Below are 26,675 nucleotides of genomic sequence, written 5' to 3' on the forward strand. Positions count from 1 at the left end.
AAAGTCTAATAATAATGTGATTACCAATGTGCTTGGCAGTTTATGAACCATTTTACATTTCATGACTTATACGAAGAACTGAAGACTAGATGTTTTAAGGGGTAAGACTATTGCACAGAAAACTATATAATACATTTTGAGCAACATGACATTAGCAACTGATAATGTACAGTAGGAAAACGCAGATAAATGTGCATAATCAATTGCATGAATGTACAAAAGCAATCACAACTTGTTCAAAAAAATGAGAAACTGGTTTTATGATGTGTATAAATGATGTGGTGGTTGTACAAGTAGTTTTAAGAATTTCATTTCTGATTTGAGAAATGCACCAAAGTGACATTTGAGAAAAAAAATGTAATATAGGTGAAATTAAATTACTCACCAGCTAATGTTTTCACCGTTATGACAGCGATACGGCCGACCATCAGAAAATAGGTACCAAAAACCCTTCCGACGTAACATTGCAAGTGAAAAAAAAAAAAATAATAATAATAATATACTAACCTTTTTGGCGAGTTACTGGTACACTATTTTTCTTTTGTCTGTTAACCACCACTTCCACCTCAGAGTTTTAAAAAAGTTGAAAAGAAATCTCTCTTACCATTGGTTATTTTTTTGCGGGCAAGTTTACTATAGTTAGAAAGTTTCAGATAAAGTTTACAGTATTTTACAGGAGTGACCATGTATTTTCCCATAATCCTTTGCTATTTTCAGTATCAGTATGTACAGTAAGTAAGATGTACAGTAAGATACTGAAACATATACTGTAATATGTTTCAGTATCTTACTGTACATATTACAGTAAAATAAGGTTCAAATTATAGAAATTGGTTACAGTGTAGATAGACAGATAGATAGACAGACAGACAGACAGATAGACAGACAGACATAGATAGATAGATAGATAGATAGATAGATAGATAGATAGATAGACAGATAGACAGACAGATAGACAGACAGACAGACAGACAGACAGATAAGATCTCTTCAGGGAACTGTTGTTACTGTTCAATAAAGATTTATTGATTATTTCCCTCTTTATATTCTTCTCTGTCACCTTCCATGCTCTATTATGGAATATGTAGTGCAAGCCTAAAATCAGAGATAAAAGAGATGTATAGCAGAAACATTACTGTTAGTAGACTTGGCTATAACTAGCCAACATAGGCTCACTGGAAAATGCGGCTCTACCTAAATATGAACCTGCACATACAATTAACTTAAGTTTCAAGCGGAGATGAAGACTAGTGAAAGTAAAACACCAGTCACTTTATTCATTTTCACACAACATTGTTATGAAGTAAAGATTTTTTTTTTTTTTTTTTTTTTGCACAGTTCCTTGCACAATATTGTGTTATGACCTCAAAACACTTTACCATTGTGCGTGATTTGTAAACAAATATTTTGACATTGGCATCACATAATCAGCTCCATATGTTAAGCTTTTTAGACATAGTAAACATGCTCAGTAGCATACCTGGTACAGTGTTGCGCTAGTTATACACTTTAGTGCCACTCACTGGACATTTTATTAAAAAATTGCTACAATGCGTAGAACAACCAAAATAATAAAATGTTGCCAGATTCACTTCATCTGTTTTGGATAGAACTGAACATGGTTTTAGTATCACTCACTGGATATATCACAGCATACCCTGTGTTGCACGTGTTGCAAAAAGTTCGAATAATGTGATATCATTAGCTGAATTTTTACCACTGGCATTGAAGCACCATAAAAATTCCATTAGTGTAGTCAGTTTGAGTGCCATATTCCATTTGGTTGCTGTTAAATTGTCTACAAGGTTAACATGGCTTAAGAGTGTTGACCTTTGACATTTTAAACAGGATTCCTTGAAAACACAAACAAAGCAAAGCAAAGTTTTTCCACCCATCATGATTATTGAATGTTGAGTCTGTTTGCTGTCACACCTGAATTGTGACCAACTTCTTGGCTTCTCTTACTCTGTGATTTCAGTGTCAGCTGTTCTCCATGGTTCAGTGCCACATTTGCTCATGCAAGATTGAGTTTAACTTTTTTTTTTTTCTCATGGAATGTACTGTATGATTGATCAGTTGTCTGTTTAATTGAACTGAGTTGGGAATACTTTTTCTTGTTCTCATGGGGGTACAATGAATTAACTGCTTTATACGGTATGATGAACAGATTTCATGAAAAGTGCATCAAGCAAGCAACTTTCATAATCCATATTTGATGTGCTCTATTGATAATGATGAATATTTATTTGTGAATAAAAAATTAAATCTATTCATCATATAAACAATTGTGTCCCTTTAGAAGGCTTGGATTAAACTGCTCAATTGAAATGGATTAATTTACCATGTCTTTATGAAAACTCTGAAGCATCAGCAGGGCTCCAAACTGCGACTAAAACAGTCGCATTTGCGACCATAAATATTAATTTGCGACTGACGTTTTTGCTGAGGTCGCCACTGGCGACTTACCCGCCGAAAGCTCCTCAGGATTTAACCGCTAAAAAAGTTATGATTTGCTTCTAGCAGCGCCCCGTCTGTGATAAAACGAACTCGGGCCGAAGGTTAATACACACAACTACACCGAGTGTGGACCTGCCGCGTGTACAACAGCTTTCAGCCGAGATCGGCCCAGAGAGAAAAAGCCGTCTGTCAGCCAGAAGTGTTTTGTAGAGTCGGCGCAGCTCTGGTCCATTATCTTCTCACCGATGCTGAGACTGAACCGACAGAGACGCATTTTAGCCAGAATCAGCCCGAGTGTTATTGCTATCTGGGTATATATTTACATCTTATAACTTAAACATTTGAATGTAATGCCTTTTTTCCTAATTGTTTTGCGATCAATTTTTTTGATATGTTCACGTATTAAACTGAGACGATGCGCATTAAAGTTTTAGTGGAAAAAGAGAGTTTCAGACAGTCCTCATCTCTGCCGCACATCAGTGCTGACGCACACAGTCTGATAAACGCAGCTCCGCTGTGCAGCGAGAGAGAAACGACGGAGACGTAAGAAGGGAAAGTGCAGAAAATACAGCACAACTTGAACAAACTAGAACAGGGAAAGCTGTCAGCTGTGTGAATATTGGCAATATCGTTAACAATTCTCGTTTATAATAATTACTAATATGGCTTCTTCTAAACAAGATCATGGTCTGTGTTCTTTTAATGCGTGAACTTCATTATTTGAAGTGCAACTGCCGTCCAGTAATCGCAAAAAAACTCTGTGCTTTGTAACTTTTTAATAAAAAGTACCAGCTTTAAAATTATTAGGTTTTATTTACGAAATTCAAACAATACAGTTTTGGCGCTCCTTAATGCGGCAGGCGCGGTCGCTTTAGCGCCTTAGTTCAAGGGCAAGTGAATTTATTTAATCTTGCTCTTTACTAATATAGTACATAGTGAACATGAATTAACATCAAAAGGTAGGCTATTTTATAAGAGAGCCTACAGTACTACTTACTGAAATATCTCATGTAGGAGGAGCCCAAGCTACACTCAGTGGCCAAGTGATGCTTATGCTCCATGATACTGGTACAGACTCTGTGTAATGAACAATTCTTTGTGACTGTAGATTTCAAGCTGGAAAAGACATTTAGTTCCCACTTTAAGTGAACCTTAGTTCCCAGGTCATCTACAAGATGGATTAAAATGCTGATAGTCAAGAAAAGATGAGACCTAAACACATGACAGTATGATTGAAATGTTGAAATGTAAATAAATAAATAATAATAATCGTAAAATAAATAAAACACGTTTATTCTGTGGTACCTAAAAAAAATTATTTGGCTCCTTTTTTTTCTTATAGGAGCCAATGGCTCCTTACTCGATTTTTTTGTTTGGGGCCCTGATCAGAGTTTTGGTTGAGTGGCCTTTCAATGAAATAGCAATCTTAGGCTACATTTTTTTTTTTTTTTTTTTTTTTTTTTTTTTGTATGTTTGAAAGATGAATGAGAGTCTTTTGGGTTTGGAACGACTTAGGGGTGAGAATCTTCCTTTTAGGGTGAGCTTAGCTAACACTTATTGTATCCAACAATATATATATATATATTTATGGAAATAAAATGTCAGTTGCAGATTATGTAACAGTGAGTGTTTCAGAAACAAGGAGAAGAATCCAAGTGCAGTATATACGTTTAATAAAACAAGGTAATGAAAAATTCAAGACACTGTCCAAAACAATGGGCAACCCAGGCAAAACAGAATTGAAAACAACACACAGTACATCCAAAGAGGACAAGACCAGGGGCCTGTTTCAGAAAGGAGGTTAAGTGAAAACTGTATGTTAACTCTGAAATAAGGGAAACTCCAGGTTTTTCGTTTCAGAATGGGAGGTTTGTCAAACCCAGGAGCAGGGTAAGTCAAGCCCATTTCTGAAAGCTGGAGTTAACTTATACTCAGAGTCAGTTACCATAGTAACTTACTCTATGAACCTAAGCTTGGGTGCGTTTCCCAAAACCATAGTTGCTAACTAAGTTAGCAACTTTGTTGGTTGCAATGCAATTTCCCATTGCCAACCAACTAAGTTGCCAACAGGTTAGCAACTATGGTCAGGTCAGGTTTTCTTCTGTAAACCCAGAGTTTCTTTTGGTCTCCTCCCCCTTTTTAAAGCATAAGCAGTGTTTAAATACCTCATTCATTCATTCACGAGTATTTATGTCTTATTTCAAGTACAAATATCTAATTCTTAAAGGCACAATATGTAAGTTTTTTTTTTTTTTTGTATGTTTGAAAGATGAATGAGAGTCTTTTGGGTTTGGAACGACTTAGGGGTGAGAATCTTCCTTTTAGGGTGAGCTTAGCTAAGACTTATTGTATCCAACAATAACCATAACCAATTTCCAAAATGTAAATTATGCTGAGTGTTGACAGCACCAATATAGTTAATTTGAAATTACATTTAGGTTCAATATACCCTCATTTGTAATTAATATATATATATATATATATATATATATATATATATATATATATATATATATATATATATATATATATATATATATATTTATATATTTATGGAAATAAAATGTCAGTTGCAGATTATGTAACAGTGAGTGTTTCAGAAACAAGGAGAAGAATCCAAGTGCAGTATATACGTTTAATAAAACAAGGTAATGAAAAATTCAAGACACTGTCCAAAACAATGGTCAACCCAGGCAAAACAGAATTGAAAACAACACACAGTACATCCAAAGAGGACAAGACAAGGGGCCTGTTTCAGAAAGGAGGTTAAGTGAAAACTGTATGTTAACTCTGAAATAAGGGAAACTCCAGGTTTTTCGTTTCAGAATGGGAGGTTTGTCAAACCCAGGAGCAGGGTAAGTCAAGCCCATTTCTGAAAGAGAGTTAACTTATACTCAGAGTCAGTTACCATAGTAACTTACTCTATGAACCTAACCTTGGGTGCGTTTCCCAAAACCATAGTTGCTAACTAAGTTAGCAACTTTGTTGGTTGCAATGCAATTTCCCATTGCCAACCAACTAAGTTGCCAACAGGTTAGCAACTATGGTTTTGGGAAATGCACCCCTGGTCGTGATCAGGTTTTCTTCTGTAAACCCAGAGTTTCTTTTGGTCTCCTCCCCCTTTTTAAAGCATAAGCAGTGTTTAAATACCTCATTCATTCATTCACGAGTATTTATGTCTTATTTCAAGTACAAATATCTAATTCTTAAAGGCACAATATGTAAGTTTTCACCACTAGAGGGTGCATATTCAAAATAAACAAAGAAACAAAGGCGTAGTTTGATGACGCCGTGACTGAATGTGGAATCATGGGAGTTGCCATCTTTATCCCCACAGCCGATGCAATCCGAAGGGACGCTGGCAGAAATCATGTTCATGGATGAGCTACTGATTTATTAGCATAGTATATAAGCACCCTTAATGTCTACGTGGCTGCTATTGCTGCCAACCAAGACCCTGTGGAAGGGAATTTGGTGGGGAAGCATGACCTAATCATCAGGTTCCTTAGGGGGGTGAGAAGGCTTAATCCTCCACGTGCCTGATTCGTGCCTAGAGTTTGGGCCAGCTGATTCTTAGGTAATCCTGAGGCCCCGGCCTGGCTATGTGCCCAAGGTTCCCACTACTCCCTTCAGGGATCAAGTGGTGAGCCTGCAAGCGCTGCCCCCGGAGGAGGCAGTCCCAGTCCTAGTTTTTCTTTGTCCTGTCTGGGCATTAAGATGCTACGTAGACAGGACGCAAAGCTTCAGGACCTCAGACCAGCTCTTTGTCTGTCACGGAGGCTGGCAGAAGGGGAATGCCGTCTCTAAGCAAAGGATGGCCCACTGGATTGTGGATGCTATCACCCTGGCTTATCAGGCACAGGGTGTGCCCTGCCCATTCAGGTTCCATCCTCCTGTGTGCTGGCTTGTGGCGCCTCGCTGGCAGATATTTGTAGAGCTGTGGGCTGGGTGGGGCGAAACATGTTATGTTGATTCTATAGCCTTCGTGTGGAGCTGGTATCCTCCTGTGTTCTCACCTCAAATGGGTAGAAGCACTGAGAGGCCCCGGCTTCGGGTCAGCTTTCTAAAACAGCCCCAGAGAGTCCATATCGTAGACCATGTCGAGCTCCTCCGTCCCCTCGGCAGCCAGACATAGCGGAGCATCCGGCGCCAGTCCCTCACTCGATGAATCCGTGAGAACTGGTAGAGGGCTGGGTTCCATATGTAGAGATCTAAGTGGATCCCATATGTGTAAAATCCACAGTATAGCCTCAGAGCCCATGTTTCCCCTGCAGACTTCTTTCTATTTTCCAAGAGGGTTACAGTCACCTCTAATCTTCCATATGCACCTAAATGATTGTTTATATGTGTAAGTTTTTCCGAAACCTCCTTCGGGAAGGATGGGGCTTCAACAAAGTTCCTGTCCCGAGTGGTATGGGTACGTTTTCCCAGTGTTATCCAATCTTACTGATTGGGTAGTGCCAGAGCAGCAGTAGCTGGTCTTCTTGTGGTATGCCCTGGCCTATGTCAAAAAGTAGGGGTGCAGGAGGCTTCCACGGGACACTGAAAGGGGCAGTACCTGTGGCACTTTGGTAGGGATCCCAATTTGTCTGTCATCCCATGTGACGTAGAGAGTGACCGACATAAAGGGAACGAAGATGTCACGTTCCTTCGCCACAGCTTCTGTACCATCGCTGAATGGCTGGGTCACCAGCTCAGCTCTTCAGTAAAAACCTGAATATGCCCTGCACTGGCTGCCTACTTATACTCACGCTGTGATCAGCGGCAGCTGGATGCAATAATCACATGCCAATTTGCATTGGTTCATTTAGTTACACTCGAAGTAGATCCCAATTCATTGGTCATCAGGCGTCATGTCTCCATTCCCTCCTTCAGGGAACGAGGGTAACATATGTAACCAAGACATTATAATGCTACTTTGTGTTGTCTTTACCTGTCTAATAAAAAGCATAACATATTAAAACGTCTTTGGTGTTTCCATGTTTTCTACAAAACAGAACCGGAAATCGAGGGTGTATGACGTGATTGGCAGGTGACACATTGACACTATGGACACGGTCTGTGTCACTAGTTAAATTGCTTATTTTTCTGGATTTTTTTTTTTTGGGGGGGGGGTACCACGAAAATTAATATTAGTACAATAATTTACAGTTTTCACCTGTGATATTATAACAGTGATTAAGAATTAAAGTTACAAATTGACTCTGAAGTATGCAGACCTCTTTTTGTCAGGTCGTGTTGCATGGTGAATCGTAATTTCAGAGTTCCATTGATCATGACTTTCCATAGTCATGGTGCATGCACTAAACTCAGAGTCAACATATTCAGAGTCAATTGAACTAACACAATTCAGCTGTTCTGAAACAGAAAACTTAGAGTTTCCCATCTCAGGTAAGTCAACTCAGAGTTCAATTTTAAACTCAGAATTGGTTTTACTACATACCTTATTTAAACGGACCCCAGACACAGAAAAGAAAAGGGTTAAAGTATACAGGGGGTATTTAACAAACAAGACACAGCTGGGAGCTATCAAACCAATCACTATGTGAAACAGGAACCAGAACCAAGCAAAACTACAAACTAAAAGTCCATACAAAAGCCAGGTAAACAAGACAGGAATCATTACAAATAGTACATTTTGAGGTGAGGTGTTCCTCAACTGTCATCTCTCTCTTTCACACCCCTAAAAAAAAAAAATGGGGCCCTCACCATCCCCTCAGCGACAGATGCCTGCTGAGGTGTTGCCGACTCCCCAGTTCTCCTATTTAGCTCCATGGCTGACTGAACCAGGCATTGAGAGAAGATTGAGGAGTGTGATTTACTGCTCAGCAGGCTTCTAAATACTGATTCTGAGTCAGGCATGCAGAATGAAATTAGATACCAAAAGAGGAGCTGTCAGACCTGCGTGGCCTGTAGGTCAATCACATGATTAACAGTCATCCCCTGGGGCTACCCACTATTTTGTTGCAGGATTGGACACTGTGAAAAGTGCAAACCTGACTACATTATGTAATCGCAAGGGCCAGAGAATAGGGCCTCTAAAATTAGCCCGAGCTCCAATTGGAACCTTAAAGATTCACTGACATTTTTTATTTTTTTTAATTAGCAAACTTTAAATAAGCAAGTACATCATTCACATCATATTTCATTTTCTATACCATGTTTTTGCCTTACCCTGAATAACTGATAAGGTTTAAATAGCAAACTATATTTTAGAGTGGTTCGAATGGATTCCATGGGAAACTATTAGTCATAGGTTTCAGCCTCTAAAGCAAGGGTGTCCAGACTTGTTCCTGGAGGGCCACTGTCCTGCAGAGTTTAACTCCAACCTAATCAAAAACAACCTAATCAGCTAATCAAGGTCTTCAGACTCATTAGAAACTTCCAGGCAGGCGAGTAGGAGCTGGTTGGAAATAAAATCTCCAGGACGTTGGCTCTCCAGGAACAGGACTGAACTCCCTTGAAACTAAAGGCCCAAAAGTTTAACACACCTCTCGAGTTTTGAATCACTAATAAATGACTGCTAAAAAAAGATTACAAAAAAAAAAAAAAAAACATCAGTGAGGGCTCTGAAACTAAAGAGAGAATCCACTATCAAACTAACAGTCAGATACTCAAAGCTGATAACTTGAAGATTTGGAGCTGTTTCTGATTGTCAATCATATTGTACATGGTCATTGAAAGTGAAAGTGACATGACGTGTAGCCATGTATGATGTCCCATACTCTGTTTTTTTACTTTGCATTCAACCCATCCAAGTGCGCGCGCACACACACAGCAGTGAGTAGTGAACACACACATAGAGCAGTGGACAGTCATATTAGTGTGCCACCCAGGGAGCAGTTGGGAGTTCGGTGCCTTGCTCAAGGGTCTCACCTCAGTCATGGTATTGAGGGTGGAAGAGAGCACTGGTTATTCACTCCCCCCACCTACAATCCTTGCCAGTGCCAAGACTCAAACCTGCGACCTTTGGGTTACAAGTCCGACTCCCTTACCATTATACCACGACTAAGTCTCTTTAGGCTCTTAAAAGCCACGTGGATTCTGATTGGCTCGCAATACATTTTTGGTTTATCAGCTGAAAAACAAACAAAGAAAAAACAACAACCCTGAAAAGGATTCCAATGATTTTGTTTCTCTTTGTCTTGATCGTTATACGTAGATGTTATGTGGATCTATTCTCATAGAAGTAGAACAATTATTAAAACTTTATAGTTAAAACTTTATAGTTATCATCTTTAATGTGAACGTGCCTTAATAGTGCAAAGTTTTCTGTGAACTCCAGTTGTGCCTTCTTAGTTTTCTGTTTCAAAATGAAGCAGCAAAATAAATACATACATTTAAGCTCACTAGACTACATAATCTTACCCTCTGAAAATAAGGTACCATTATATGAGTGAAAATATATAATTTTGGTCTCAGTGGAAATGTTCACTATTTGGAGCTCCGTATGATCTGTTTGTTTAACATCTTCCTTCTCTCCTCACACGGCAAATAAAGTTGCTTTCCATGCCTTGAGTTTTAAGAAGACAATCTAGAGAGTGTTTCATACACCATATCTGCAAAGCTGTTGGTCAGCTCGGATTCTGTATTTCTCTACTCTTATTCTTATGTTGTTTACTGACCCTGTGAAACTATTTGGGTTAAGAAGTGCTCTGTGCTATACTGGTAGTAGCCACTTAAACTCAACTAAGAAAGAGATTGCCTTTTTTGTTACCTTGAAGAAACATTTGATGTAATGTTTTTGTTTTGGTTTAATTTCAGACTCTTTCCTCATTTATCTGAGGTAGATATCATGGCTGTGGCCGGGTGTCCAGATTATTTTCTACTCCATCCAAATTACCAGGTAAATTTTTTTTTTGTCGTTCTTATCTTTTCCTATTACATTGTTTACCCAGCCTCTACACTGTTTTTGTCTTTGTAAGATATTTTTGGTTGCAAAACCTCTGTACAATATGCCCTTGCCTTTAAACATTAACTGGAAAAGCCAGCCAGATTACATAGAGCAATATTAAAAATGTTCATGCAGTATCAGTCAGTTTTCCTTTAGTATTCTACTTAGTATTTAGTATGAAGACTACTACAAAGTCAACCCTATATGACAAGCAATTTTTTTTGGAGTATAATGATGTAAGTAGCAGTATTATTTACTAAAGCAAAGCATTGTGATGAAATACCAAATGCTAATAACAGTGGAATGTTTTGTGCATTTATTTCAAACCTGCCTTTTCCTGATCTGAAATATATTCAAGCATGCATTTAAAGTTATGAGAGATATACTATGAATATTGTCATAGTATTTTATTAAACAGTTACTATTTGTAATTAAATGTTTATTTATTGATTTATATTCATTAAGTGAAATCCTATTGCCTTCTTCCTTTCTGACTGTTATATTATTAATTTTATTGTGTACTGTAAAAACTGATAGTTGACTTAAGGTAGTTTTGTAAGTTGAGGGCTTCTGTGTATTTTGAATGTACCTGACATAAGCAGTAGAGTCTGAGCATGAATTCACATGGTCTAACCTGACGTAAAAGATGAAAATTCTAGCCTTATTCTTTGAAGTAATGTGTCACTTTTGAAGGGCTCTCCTTGTTTTCATTGTTTAGATCCATATGCAGCAGTCCAAAACCAACTTTGAAACATTAGTCAGGCATTTTATCTCATGGAGATCTTGCATTGGTACAGCTTGATTATAATGCATGTCTTCCTCGAGACACCCACTGTAATCCCTACAGGACTTTTTAATGCAAAATACCCAGACGCTCTGATGTAAAATTAGTGTCCTTTCAGTTATGCTTGTCAAAGAATATGTGCATACTTTTTATATACAATATCAAAAATTGTGTAAATATATAACTACTTTTATATTTTTTTTTTTTTTTTTTTAGCATTTTAAAAAAAAATTACCTTAATTTTTACAAAACAAGCGTAGCGTTTGTTCTGGCAGGTCACGCCAGTCAAGCTTGCATCAGCTAACTCGTAGCTTATATGTGTCTACCTATACACTGTAAAAAATGACCGTGAAATTTACAGAAAAACTATGTAAAATCCATACAGAAAAGTATTGTAAACCCCAAAACATATTTTTTTTGTTTAATTCACAGTGGAATTTTGTAAAAAACTATTAAACATAATATTTTGTTATATTTACAATAACAATATGTGATTGTAATCAAAATTATTTGTTAAAATTACAAATTATTGGTATCAAAAACAGAGAAATACTGTAATACTCATAACAAAACAATTTTGTTAATTTGACATGCAAATATTGTAAAAACTAAAGTTTTAGTCTGTTGTTTTTAAAAATACAAATAAAGTATGTATGTCACTTTACAAGTTTATGCTGTAGACTAATTGTAGCATGATTGATGAAACGATGCAAATTGAGGGTAATACATTTTTTTTTTTTTCCACACAAAAAAATAAAAATAATTGTGAACCTGAGAGGTTGCCCATTATATATATAAAAATATGGCTACAATTATAATAATATTGTTTTTATAATTTAGGCTATTTGTTTGTAGCATATTGTACACTGTAAAAAATAAGTGTCATTTTAACTGTACAATTTTGTAAAAAACGCTACAACAAAAAAAAAGTGTTAATAGGTTAACAGTAAGTTCCTGTACTATATACAGGGAAAAACTGTAAAAGATCTAACCAGACATTTCATGTAATTTTACAGTAAAATGCTGTTAATTTTACAGTTTTTAGAAATAAAAAAGAACAAATCAATGTATAATTTACAGTCAAAAAACTGTAAACTGATATTCCCAGAATTCCCTGTGTGACGCTCCACATTTTGAAAGTATTTTGTTTAAATAATCATGTTTTTTAATAGTTTTTTGTTATCAGTTGTACATTTGGGCTTTATGTTACATCTTCTGCTGTTTAATGAAAGTTTATTGAATTGTTTAAGTATCGTGTGTCACCATGATGGTGTTTTGTGTTTGCATGAATGACTTTGTGCACCTTCTATATATTAATATAAACTTCTGCTTGTGGCGAAGCTACTTGTGATGAACTTCGATTCTTCATGTGGCTTTCTCTTTTACCACCTGCATTATTATGGTGGTTGTCAGTATGTTAAAGGTACAAAACAGATTTTAATAGCAGTGTGCGTTGTTGAATTTACTGGTTTACATTTATACTGTAAAAATTTACAGTTTTTTGGCCGTAATTGTGTTTACAGTTTTTCTGTATTTTTTTACAAAAGTATTCTGGCAACCACAGCTGCCAAAATTATTTTGTAAAAACTACAGACTTTTTTTTTACAGTGTACTGTAAAAATTTACAGTTTTTGGCCGTAATTGTGTTTTGTGTTTACTGTTTTTTCTGTATTTTTTACAAAAGTATTCTGGCAACCACAGCTGCCAAAATTATTTTGTAAAAACTACAGACTTTTTTTTTTACAGTGTACTGTAAAATTTACAGTTTTTGGCCGTAATTGTGTTTACAGTTTTTCTGTATTTTTTACAAAAGTATTCTGGCAACCACAGCTGCCAAAATTATTTTGTAAAAACTACAGACTTTTTTTTACAGTGTAGGATTATGACGCCTATCACGGCATCCCTATATATTGTACAATCCATTCAGTATTATTTCAGCAGCTTTATTGCATTGCTCAGGTGCTAATTACCCTTTTCCATCCCTAGCTCCTCCTCTCTTCCACAGTCAGGACTTGGTGTTCTGTTATTCCTTGTTGAATCAGACTCCTTTATCTTGAATTGTGTTGTTACATTAAATTGTTATTAAGAACATCTGCTACATTTATATTAGTTCTGTTCTGTTTACCTTAAGGGGGTTACTGATCTCCTAGTCTCAGCCTCAGACATCACAGCCACGGACTGTAGGCTGAATGTTTGATGCATATGGCACACTTAACTGGAAACACTTAAGGAGTTTCAAAATCGTCATCTGAGTGGTTGACTTATACAGAATTTCTGGGAGATGTGTGTGTCGCATTCTTTAACTTTCTGCCTAGAAACAAAGATTCATTGTAGCCAAATCCCCTCATGTTAGAAGAAAGCTGTCGTGTTTACAGTTGTAAACTAAATGCTTATCAGAATCAACTAAGCGCTGGATTTTCAAAAGTATGTGAAATGTCGTGGCGTAGACTTTAAAATAGTGGGGACATTTCCATACCCCTAAACATGATGCGGCACAAAACAAAACATGATTGGTTGCTTTAACTGTCATTCATATGGCCTCTTGGGCAGGCCTTGGCCTTCTGCTGTCAGTCTGATGGTCTGGTTATGCGAGACTACTGATCTCCCAGCTCTCATCTATGTTAGGCTGCATGGGTGGGCAGAGATTTTTTTGCCCAGAACAGAACCATAACGGATCAGTCAATATTAAATGTACAATGAGGCACGACTGAGACTACTATCCACCACAATCAACCATTTTGGACCTAAAAAGTTAAGTTTTGTTAGTGTAATTGTTTAACAACAGTCAGTGTCAGTGAAGATTATGATTGTGATGAAATACGAGATGTGTGAAGAAAACAAAGGAAATCAATGTGAATATCACTAATTTGAATAATTCATAAAAACGTTTTTTTTTTTTTTCATTTATAATCAATATAAATTATATTCTAATACATTTAGAATACATAAACATTGCAAAAAAAAAAAAAAAAAAAAAAAACACCTTTAATGTTTAAATGTATTTAGCACCAGCATAATTTCTACCAAAATTGAACAGTGTTTTGATATTTTTTCTTGATGGTTCGGGGGGTTATTCGCCAATGATGCATGTATGTCCATAAGTACACATTGTTAGTAGACATGTTAAATAATCTTGAGTTTGAAAAGAGTCATATTTTGCCCATAAGTGCCGATATTTGAAGAAACTTATAGGTTAAAGAGGATCCATCAGACTACACCCCTAAGCATTTTCAATGCATTTGTTAGAATGAGGAGGAATGGTAGAGGCTTTTAGATACTGGTAAATAAAATGAATCCACCCGCAGCATCTGTCTGTGCCTGTGTAAGTCTGGTAAGTAAGTGGAATTCTGGGCCGGGCTCCAGGCTTGGCTAATGCAGGGGTACTGGAGGCCTGCCATAGCACTTCGAGGAGAGCTCCCAAACTACTGTTTTAAAGGAACTGCTGAACTGGCTTTTATTGAGCTGTGCCTCTCTCCTTTGTGCTCCCAATTAAGATGATGAGCTAATGTTTGAATTGCTCTGAAAGTGTAAGCCCCTACTTTCAGGATCTTAATTAAGCGTGGGCTTGAATTGAAAAAAAAAAAAAAATTATTGCTAAGGGAGTCTTACACTAATTTACTCACTTTTCCTGAGCATCCATAATTAAAGAGACCTTGATATAATGACCTAATAAATCCCATAGACCAGTAAATTTAATTGATATGTAGAATGACAAGCAAATTGCAAACTGGTAGGCAATACACCTTTTGAATTTCAAGTGAGATCTCTTTCATTTTCTGTGAATGGTAAAAGTATCCAAGTTTGGCATATGTTTTGAAACTGTGATTTTTAAGCTTAGTCTAAGAGGATGTTATTGGTCAGAGGAACATTACATTTGCCAGTTTAAGATGAACTGCTCCAGATATGTGGGTTTGTCATTAGTTTATCAGCCATATTGGCTTTTTTTCTTAAACTGCTTTAGCCATTAAAATGCCTGTTGTTGGAGCGTATTGGTATTTTCAGAGCTATAAATTTTTTGTGTCGAGTTTTATAGCTGTTTTCAGAGTGAATCAAGACATCATATGGTTCCGGGTTCCTGGAAGTCAATTTTCCTTTTCTTGGTATTTCTAAGAACTTGAGGATTCTGTATCAAGGTCTTTTATGTTGTTTTTTTTTCCTGACACGTCCAGACACTTTCTCTGAATTTTATCTTGATGATCTAGTTGTCCTGGTTAATCCTATACAGAAATGTAATATATGACATATATTCAATATCAAGATGATCATATATCAAGAGTGATATTGTCATAAATGTTACATATAAGGCCATATACAAATAAGGCCAATTTTCACAGTATGTACATTTTCTGGGTAGATGAACGTTTAAATGTTTATAACATATATAAAATCCCCATAATAAAATGTGTACATATACATATGAAGAGTTTGGTTCCAAAACGTGATAAATGCCTTTTTTTTTTTAACAATTGAGTTCCCACCAAAATCGGTATTATATCTGGTCAGAAGTCAATTTTTAATTTTACACAAAATGTGATATTCGCAGAGTTATTATGTCATGGTTTCTCCCTTTTTTTTTCCAAACCATGACAAACACCAGTCTCCCTTTTTTTGCAGAATGCGATATATCTTTTCAACCAATCACAGCACACCATCCCACACACTCTAGACAGTAATGGTGGCTCTTTGAATACACCCCGCATCCTAGTTTTCCTCATCTACTTTGATGAACAAACAAGGGATGCACGATAAATCGCAGGTGATTGTCATGCGCATCTCATCAGTAAAGCCGGTTCTGTGATTATTAGTACCAGTAAATCTCCATCATGCTTTCAGATGGAAATTATTCAGATGCATTTAATACACAGAGCCGTATATCACTGACAAGCTACGCTATATCGCATTCATTAGATGAATTGCATTTGATTATGAATGCGATATTGCGTAGCTTGTCAGTGTTAGTGTTTTCATTAATGCCATTTCTTTTTTTGTTAATACAGCACATAGCACTAGTCAACTAAATGAATGCAACATGACAAAGATGAATGCACTTTTGGAAGTTGAATGTAAGGGAAATGCCATTTTGGAATTTTTGTGGTCTAATGTGATATTGTTCATGTCCTTGTTCATGATGAAATTTTATTTATTTTTTTTTATTTTTTGCTGTAATTAATTTATAGCATTAAAAAGATGACCCGTTGAATTCATGTTGGAAGCGATGACTGATGAATGTATTTTTAGTCCAGTGCCTGTATATAAGATTAGTGTTGACCAAGTTCAGAGGCTGTCATATGTGAATCAACTTACTATGTTGTGTATTTTTATCAGTTTCAATATGAAAAATAACTTTCATATTGATTCAATGGATTTTTTTGCATTTTGAGAAAAAAAAGTATCATAGATTTTTGCATTTTGGAAAAAAAAAATAATAACATTTTATAATAAATCATTGAAAAAAAAAAAACAGGATTTGAACTTTGAATGTTATTATAACCTAAAGATGCTATGTGAGTGGAATAGCGCGCTGTGATTGGTTGAGAGGATATATCGCATTCTGTAAAAAAGGGAGACTGGCATTTGTCGCGGTTTGGAAGAAGAGGGAAAAAACATACCTAATAACTCTGTGAATATCGCATTTTGCGTAAAATTAAAAATTGACTTTTCAATACCGACCAGATACAATACTGATTTTGGTGTTTATCCCGTTTTGGAACCAAACACATATATACATACATACACCAAATTAGTAAATTTAAAAGATTTCTGAAGGATCATGTGACATTTTAAAATATATTAACCCCTTAACTGTTAACAACCCCCCCCCCCCCCCGTCCTTATTGAACATAGATGAGAAAGTGCATTATTCAAAATTAGTTTGTTATAATTCATTAGCGCCTTTGAATACAGACCTAAGGTTGGTGTCTTTCTTAAGAAGGCAATCAGCAGATTATCGCAGAAGTGAAAAATGAAGGTATAATAAAGTTATAGAAGTTTAAATTTACAGTAAAGAAAATGTACTATACTATTTTTATTATATTTTATAAAAAATATATATTTTACAAACTAGTTTTTAATCCAAAATTGCTATAAAATTAACGCCATATGTCTAAATAAGTTGTGTTCCAAATTTGAAGTTGATATACATATATATGTATATATATATATATATATATATATATATATATATATAAAAAAAAAAAAAAAAAAACGGTTTCTACGCAATTTTTTAGGAGTTATACCAAAAATAGCCACCGGGTGACACCCAAACAATTACAGTTTCTGTGAGCAAAGAGAAAAGTACTTTATAACTGTGAGTCTGTTTACACAGTGTAATCCGTCCTGCCATAGGAATTCACAGTAGTCTGACCATCTGAGGATAAGCAGGACTGCAATGTCACCTTTTGTACCTTAAGCATTATATTAGTACCACTGATCTGTAGGATAACCAAGTCAGCACATGAAATTATTAACATAGTAATGTTTATTGACTAAATTATGTTAGGAACCTTATGTTTTATAGTATACAAACAACACAAGCAGGTTAAGCGAAGTCTGGTTTGTATAGTAGGAGATTTATGAACCTTAATAAACACCTCATGGATATATATTGCATCCACCTGTTGGCAGAAACTTGATCTATGTACAACAGCACGTGGAGGGTTATGACTTTACACCATGCGTGTTTGGGTATAAATTAACCACAGCACCCTTGAATAGTTCCCTTAAAGCACTCCTTGCGAGATGAATGTGATTGCACATTTCTTGCTTTTGTCTAAATATAGCCTTGATATCAAAAGGTGATACTTACCTATTTTTATTTTTTAATAATTTTCTTCACACATTACATTTCTTATATTTTAAATTAAATGTTCTTCACCAAAACAGAATGAATTCTTCTTGATAAGCAAGTACACAAACTGGGAAATTGTAGCTTGTGGTGTAAATGAAGCGACTACTGTGTCAGTCATAGTGTAAAAGCTGATATACTGTTTTTTCATTAAATATGTAAATTATTTATATTTAGCTATTTTATTGGATATCATACAAATTGCAATAATAATAATAATGTACTTATTTTAAATTGCAGGTCTGGGTCTGGGACACAAATCAAACAATAAAATGTATAAATGCATTCCGAAGGAATAGCAAAGAGCTTGAATGACCATTATTTGACCTTCATATGTCATATGCAAAGAGGCAACACAGACCTATAGATTATGGTCCCAGACAAACTTAAAGCATGATATTAAAGGTCTTTGCTCTGTCTGGGCCTTCTGCTGAGTTCAGTCAGATAGAACCACTATGGCTTCCCTCAATACAAGTATGGGTGGAACTTAGAACGGATTAGTCACACTTGGCTAGCTAGAACCCCCACACATGCTCAAATACACATAAATAAACACAGTCTTTCTGACTTTAGGAACATTTCATTCTTTTAATGCTAATGCCCAAATGGATTGCTTTAGGATTAACCATCAGACTGCAGGAGACCACAAGAAGAGACTAGAAGTCCTTTCTTGTTCAAAACTCCATCTGACCATATGGTACAGCAATACATGTATAAACATCATGAATATCTTCACACAACAGTCAATACAGGTTTTTGCTCCAAGCCGTTTTGATAAATCAGTGCTGAATTCCAACTAGTAATAAAATATATATATATTTTCATACACATTCTTTTAAAGCACCAGGAATTAAAAAATGCACAAAAGCTATTTAATAGCTGTGGTAAACATGGGAACATAAAAATAATTCTTTTGGAAAGTGATACTTCTTGCTGGTAATGTATTTATTTAATTTTAAAAATAGGATTTCAATGAATAAATAGTGCTAATAAATTAAATTGATTCCAATAATTCAGTTTGCATTAGCTAAAGGTATTTGAATACTTTTATAGTGCTCATGTTCTTGTTTTTATTTTATTTTTATTCTTGTTGTTGACACTAAAATGCTACTGCCAAAAAAAAAAATATATCTATATGCTGACGATTTGTTTTATACATAACTGACCCACTATCATGCATCCCTGAAGTAGTGAAAATATTAAAAGAGTGCGGGTAGTTTTCAGGTTATAAATTTAATTCTTCTAAAAGTATATGCTTCCTTATATGGCAGATCAGATTACATATACAGACTTACCCTTTTGTATAAACAGGATTTAAACAGGATTGCAAAAACATGATTTAAATACTTAGGAATTAATATTACTTGTTCATACACTGGTTTGTTTAAAGAAAATTATAGTCCCATACTTAAAAAATGTAAACTTCAAAACTCTTCAAAACTCTTCAAAACGATTTTTTTTTTTCTATATCTTAAAGTTCGTAACTTTATTCAGATCCATTGAAACAGGATTAGATTTTGTTCTTAAGACCCCTACCTCAATATATACCGTAATTATGACATTCCAAAATGTATCAATAGAGAAGACTAAAACAGAGTGGATAGGAGAGTTAGGAACTGATATATCTGAAGACACCTGGGAAAAAGCAACACACATCATATGCATGACTCAATCTGATTCAAATGAAAGTTTTCTAACATATTCATTATAGTTAAACAAAATTAGCTAAGATATACCCACATATAGATGAAACGTAATCGTTGTATAATGCATCTAAGGCAGATTTAACCCAAATGTTCTGGTCGTGCTCTAAGCTGAGACAATTTTGGTTTTAAATTTTTGAGAGTCTAATCTCTGCATTTAAATTAAGAATTAATCCTAACCCAATAACAGCTCTGTTTGGTGTTGCAGGTGACAATATTCACATAACTAAAGGCAAAGAAAATGCTATGGCATTTGCAATGTTAATTGCTAGAAAAATAATTATTTTAGAATGGAAATCATCAGGGGTCTCATTTATAAAACTCTCCGTAGACTTCATCCTAAAAGTGTACGTAGGCACAAAAGCTAGATTTTGCGTACGCACAAAAGTTTTCAGATTTATAAAACCATGCGCCAGAACCTGTGCAAAAATCCCTTTATAAATCCCATTCAGGGGAAGATTGTGCATACGTGCATTTCCACCTCGTCTCCTCCCTGAAAACACCATATATGGAGCTTACAAAGCCTAGTTTTACTATGCATAACCTCATCTGCATATAATTTCAATGCTTATTCCCATCACGTGACACCATGTTTAACAACGAGACATTAAGGAAATCTTACCGTTTTCTCCTAGTTATATCCTTCAAACATAGTGGTATTTTTTATTTTGTTGTGGAGATGCCTTAACACGACATCAACACCTCCGTGCAGCTGAGCAGCAGTTGTACAGTAAGCTATTATCATTGGTCCTATACTGGACCATGGACCGTTTGACCACTGAATCAAGCAGTGTCTGCCATAACATCCAAGTAAGTCTGCATCATTGATCATTGTTCTGGCTAAAAAAATATTTTCTCAGAGGATCAACCAGATCATTCTACAAAACTTTCCTTTAATTATATATTGGTATCAGTGATACTGGCCTTCAGTCATAAAAAAAGATGCCATTAAACAAATATTAAAATATACTGTCTTTATGTTGTTTGTACATTAATTTGCAGATTTAATGTGAAATTACTGCAATATAAAAAGTATATTTAATATCTTTAATTTTGTGTTAGGGTTAATTGTGATAAATCTCAGAAAAAAAATGTGCAATTAATTAGTTAATTTTGTTAAATCGATTGACAGCACTAATATATATATATGTATGTGTATGTGATTCTTACAGACTCAAATTGAAGGTGAGACCTGAGTCATATCTTTTTTTATTTTTTTTTATGTGGTTTCATCATGAAAAAATGTTCACAGTAAATTATATCTAGATTTTCATCTGCATCAAGATATTAATCAAAAAGTATTTGACCAAAAACGGCAACAAAACATTTCCTTTTGCATTGGTATCATTCAACATAGTGATGAGCAGCGCAGCTGCATGTGTGCGGCATCTTCACATTTATGTAGGAAAACAAAACTCTTGCTCTGGTTCTGGAACATTGTACATAGTGTTCAGAAGCTATAAAACTACTGACGCTGTGCAGCCACATCACAGCCAGATTCTGGGTTTTGCAGTCTCGCTCTGACAACCATCTCCAAATACAAGAGTGCTGCAGGACATTCTGTTCCCAGCTCGTGCTGTGAAAGCTCCAATCAACTCTGAAAGAGATATCCCACAATACTTGATCCTACTGCGCTCAAACCCAGCTTTTTGTTTTTGTACAGCATCCAAGAGTTCAAAGTGTTCCCCTCTTGTGAGACAGCAAAGAGGCTCTGTTTTGGAAAGGAATGAGTTTTTGAATCAAGTCGCCACCTGTAGTTTACACATGGAGAACGTAGCTCCCAGCTGCCAGTCGCTTTAGATCTTGTTCCTTGAATACAATAGCACAATTTCAGCTGATCACATGGCAGGGCAGCGTCTGGACGATGTCATTTTTTTCTCATTGCCAGTAAACACAGCTGTGACCCTCCCTGGATACAGCAGGGGGGCTTCTGAGGACAAGGAGAGGGCCCCCTCTCTTCTCTTTCATCACAGATTGGGCAGTTGCTTCATAGAAGATTATTACTGAAAACAGACAAGAGAATTTTTATGCATAGACATACATGTGAACATGTATTTTACCAGAACAGACGTCATGCATGGTTGCAGCTGTCCGATATTGTGTATACACTGTAAATATTATTTTCTTAATCAATATTTTTGTCTTGTTAAATGGTTATTTATTTATTTAAAATTGTATTATATTATGAAATTTGTTTTAGAGACTTTTTTTTTCTTTTTTGAAACATAAACCTCAATAAATAAGTAAATAAATAAATAAAACTGCTTAAAACAAGAATGCCAGAATGCATTTGTGATCAGAAAAACGACAAACAATAAGCTCTACTCTACACCAGCCAATTTAAATTCACGTCTTGCACACTTCAGTGCACTTTGACTGGAAGATATATGTTCGCTTTGAACTGGAATCATTGTAGAATATCCTGTGATGTCCACTTCGCAGGGCATTTTCATTCAAATAGAACACACATCTGAAACACTGCTCAAAACTCGCAATTGAATCATCATTGGAAAATCCTTTACATATGTAAACATACTTACAGACTGTGAGCATCGGCGCTGGCATTGTAGTGTTCTCTCCCAGGATCAGGAAACAGTCCTCCATAAAATGTGCTGCACACACTCAAATATTTGGGTTGAACTGTTCAGGAACAGTGTTGTAAATACAACTTAACCACTGATTTCTAGTTGTGTACTCTTTTGGAAGGCCAAAGAAAGTATTTTTGCTTTCACAACGAAACAGCGTCTCCACGGCATGGCGCCAGCGGCAACAGTGAGAATAAAAGTTACACCTCCTTTCTTTGCGTGAACATTTGGGCGGCGTTATGCAAATCTTCCCACATCGTGATGTAGACATGTGGGGGCGTGTTTAAACGAGGTGTTTTAGGAGGGGGTGGACGAGTCTTAACTTTTTATAAAGAATATCTCTTTGGGTTTAAGACTTCAGTCTTTGCAACTTTACAGATCTTCTTTATGCACCAAGAGCTTGTAACATTTCTAAGAGAAAGGAAAACTTGAAATCGCATCATATGACCCCTTTAATGATTTTTAGATATTTTACTGGACAAAAAAGACAAAAATACTGATTAAGAAAATGTTTTTTTTTTTTGTTGTTGTTGTTGTTGTTTTTTTTACAGTATGATGAAAATCCAAGTAAACATTTTGGAAGGATTGCCTATTTTCCAGGCATGTCCTATCAAACTTGAACTGATATATTCCTTCATGGATAATAAAACAAGTGTGTGTCTGTACTGTGTGTGTGTGTGTGTGTGTGTGTGTGTGTGAGTGAGTGAGTGAGTGGGTGAGTGAGAGAGAGAGAGAGAGAAAGAGAGAGAGAGAGAGAGAGACTAAAGTGGTGTGACTAATGTCAATAAAAAAAAAAGCTTTTAGCATGACTGCTTTATTGGCTTCTGTCTCAGCAGGATAATGTAGACCGAGCTGCCAATCACAGACAGGCGGATTTAATTGGACCAAGTTTTCAGCAGTCAACCAATCAGAATTCACCCAGCCATCAAGGTCAGTGAACTAATAATTTGGATGTGCACTTTATACATTTCTTACAATAAGATACTCTGCCTGTAATGTTTGTAATGACAGTATTTTTTTTTTTTTGTGTGTGTGGTTATGGTGTATGATAATGATGTATGGTCTTAATATCCAAAACAGAGGTAGCATGTTTTAATAGATGTGCAGAATTGCTTCTAGTTTAATTACTCACACAGTTAACAAGTGAGTATGTGTGTGCATACTTGATTATGGGCGGGTGCCGTCTGTCTCACACATTTGGACTTTGGTCGGGGCTGTCTGTCGTAGACACCTTTTATAGTTGGAGACTTGCTCATTAAGTTCAAACTGGGATCTATATTCAGGCCTCTTCCGCTGTAAACACTCCAGCAGTTCAAAGGCTTGATTTGTAAAGACACAGGGTGCCACTCATTAAGCCTCCAACCTAATTGTGCCATACAAAAATACAGAGGCATGTTATTTGGAGCATGAGATTTAAGCACAATATCGCCTCAGCATGGGAGGTAGAGCCTTTTTTTCCCCCTGAAAATCTGATGTTGTCATTGAAGTAAATGGATTCATTTCTCATTTAGAATTTTTTTAGTACACTGAAAAAATTCTCACAGCTGTAACTACACAACTCTTGGCTATAATAATTTAATGTCTTTTTATATATTATTTGTTGAGTGGTGTTTGTTAAACATAGTTACTTATATAATTATTATGCTATATATACACACACACGCACACACAGTACTGTGCAAAAGTCTTAGGCCATTAGTATTTTCACCAACAAAAAAACACCCAACTGGTTTTAAGCCCGTTATTTCTATCTTTTTCTGTAGTATGTCAGTAGGAAATAACATTCCTTTTGCCATTAATAGTAATAATCCAGTGAAATGTTTGTATGCACAAAGACTTTTATGCACAGCCATTGCTCAGAGGTGACACAGAGTGACACAGAGGTCTGATCTCACCATCATCATCAGTCTGTCTGGAATGACATGAAGAAACAGAACAAACTGAGACAGACTAAAGAAGAACTATGGCAACATCTCCAAGACACTTCAAGAAACCTAAGAAAAAATCTATTTTAAACAAAAACGGTGCTCGCACCAACTGTTGATTTGATTTAGTTAATTGAAGTTAATTGATAAACCAAATCTATTTATGACATTATTTTTTAAAGCATCCTCAGTTTACAGCATTTTTACACAAGTGCCTAAAACTTTTCACAGTACTGTAGCTTTGCCGGTAGGGTTCTTCAAGCATCTTGGAGACATAGCTACGTTTCTTCTGGATTAAGTCTGTGTCAGTTTGTTCTGTTTCGTCATGTCATTCCAGACAGACTCGATGATGGTGAGATCAGACCTCTGCGTGGAGCACTGGTTGCTGTCAGACTCCTTGTGAATAGAAAAATAATAATTGGATTATTACAATTAGTGGCAAAAGGAATGTTTGGAAATGTAAACTGATATTTCCTATGGACACACTACAGTAAAAGATATAAATAACTGTCCGAACACTATTCTTTAGGTTGAAAATACTAATGTGCCTAAGACTTTTGCACAGTAGTGTATATGTACTTATATATGCATAGATAGACAGACAGACAGACAGATAGACAGATAGACAGATAGATAGATAGATAGATAGATAGATAGATAGATCTTTTTTCTGTTGATTTGTGGGTTTTTTTTTAACACTGTTCAATTATTTTTATTCAGACTATTATTTGTACACTATTGAATCTATAAAAAACAAGAAAAACTAGCAAAGCATTTTCCCATGCCTGTTCTTTGACCCTGCTATTCCCTTTCTGCAGTCACTCTCGACTACACATCGGTGACTGATGAATTGGGATATCGCTTCGATAGACCAGTCTACTTTTGAGTGCAAACTAAATGAGTCAATGCACATTGGCATGCAATTATTGCATCCAGCTGCAGCTGATAACAGCTTGAGTATAAGAAGGCAGCAGGTGCAATGCATACAAGCCTTTCGCTTCGGAGCCAAGCTACGAGTTCAATGCACTCTTGGAAGCTTCTGGTGTTGGGGTACGGCGCTTCAGCGTTGGTCGTTCTGTGTCAAGCGGGTTGTGCAGTTCAGGCTGCACTCCCCCCCTGTTGTGCTGCAAGCGGCCAATTCTCCTGTGCACCTCAACACCAAAATAGCATTTCCCTGAAAGAGCAACTTTCTCTAAAAGAGCTTCACGGGTGCGTCTTTATAAAGACGCCGGATCGTCCTTATAAGGGTGTTGTTTCACCTCTGTGTTTCAGGATGCATTCATTACCTGGCACCGGGTGATGGTCATGATCGGGGGGTGGAGTTCTGTTGCCTCTGACACAATGTAAGGCTTGTCCACGCGACTGCTAGGCCAGCAGTAGCACGGGCGGTTCGAGGGTCACAATGGTGGCAAACCCCTCAGTGAACGAACCCTCGGGGGCCCACCACTCCTCCGATCCAGTTAGGCAGGCCATGGAATGCGCTGGGCCCTCTTCAAAGAGCATTCCAGCGGGGCCCCTCCCAATGACCAGATGTCGATCACTGCATTGGAGGGAGAGCTCTCTGACGAAGATTCGGCTGCCCTGCTGCCCTCCGGGACGGTGGCAATGCCTGAATCAGATCCAGAGATGACAGCTATGCTTTCCCAGGCTGCTGAGAAGGTAGAGCCCGAGTGGAAACCTCCACCATGTCCCGAGCCTTCCAGGCTGGATGATTGGTTTCTCGGGGTGGCCTGTCCTGGTTCTCAGCACCCCGCCCTGATGCCTTTCTTCCCAGAAGTGCATGAGGAGCTCACCAGGTCATGGACGGCACCTTTTACTGCCAGGAACCTGCCTGCTGGTTCCTCCTCCCTCACCACCCTCGATGGTGGTGCAGCGAAGGGGTATTTGGCGAACCCCCTGGTGGAGCGGTCGGTAGCGATGCAATTGTGTCCTAAGTCTGCCTTCTCCTGGTGGGGAGACCCGTTGTGCCCTTCCCGGGCCTGTAGGCATTCGTCTGGTCTAACTGGCAGTGCCTATACAGCTTGCAGGGAAGCTGCTTCCACCTTACATGGTATGGCGTTACTGCAGGTGCACCAGGCCAAGGGACTGAAGGACCTTCACGAGGATGGTCACAATCCGGCAGTTCTGAAAGACCTCTGAACCACCACTGACCTTGCGCTCCGAGCAACGAAGGTCACCGCAAGTTCAGTGGGCCGTGATAAGTCCATGCTTATGGTTCAGGAATGCCATCTCTGGCTGTGTCTGGCTGACATGAGGGACACAGACAAGGTACGGTTCCTCAGCGCCCCTGTGTCCCAGACCGGCCTCTTCGGCAACGCGGTCGAGAGCTTCACCCAGCAGTTCTTGGCTGCACAGAAGCAGACGGAGGCGATCCGACACATCCTGCCCGCAGCACCCCAGTCTGCTTGTTGTTGAGGGCGGCGCCCTGCGTCCACCTCACTCCCACGCAGCATATGCAGCAGCCTACAGCCAAGCAGCACTTT

The 26,675-nt window shown here is 37.0% G+C and overlaps 1 long non-coding RNA gene across 1 annotated transcript in view; it reads left to right on the forward strand.

Moving 5' to 3' along the window:
* Positions 1-23,816, forward strand: part of LOC122144643 — a 44,110-nt gene extending 20,294 nt beyond the window's left edge. The window contains exons 2-3 of the long non-coding RNA XR_006159798.1: positions 10,222-10,303; positions 23,101-23,816. This is a non-coding gene — a long non-coding RNA (uncharacterized LOC122144643). The remainder of the gene's footprint in view (positions 1-10,221; positions 10,304-23,100) is intronic.
* The last annotated feature ends 2,859 nt before the right edge of the window (positions 23,817-26,675 follow it).

The sequence above is a fragment of the Cyprinus carpio genome, unplaced genomic scaffold (assembly GCF_018340385.1).
Source record: "Cyprinus carpio isolate SPL01 unplaced genomic scaffold, ASM1834038v1 S000006746, whole genome shotgun sequence".
NCBI lineage: Eukaryota > Metazoa > Chordata > Actinopteri > Cypriniformes > Cyprinidae > Cyprinus > Cyprinus carpio.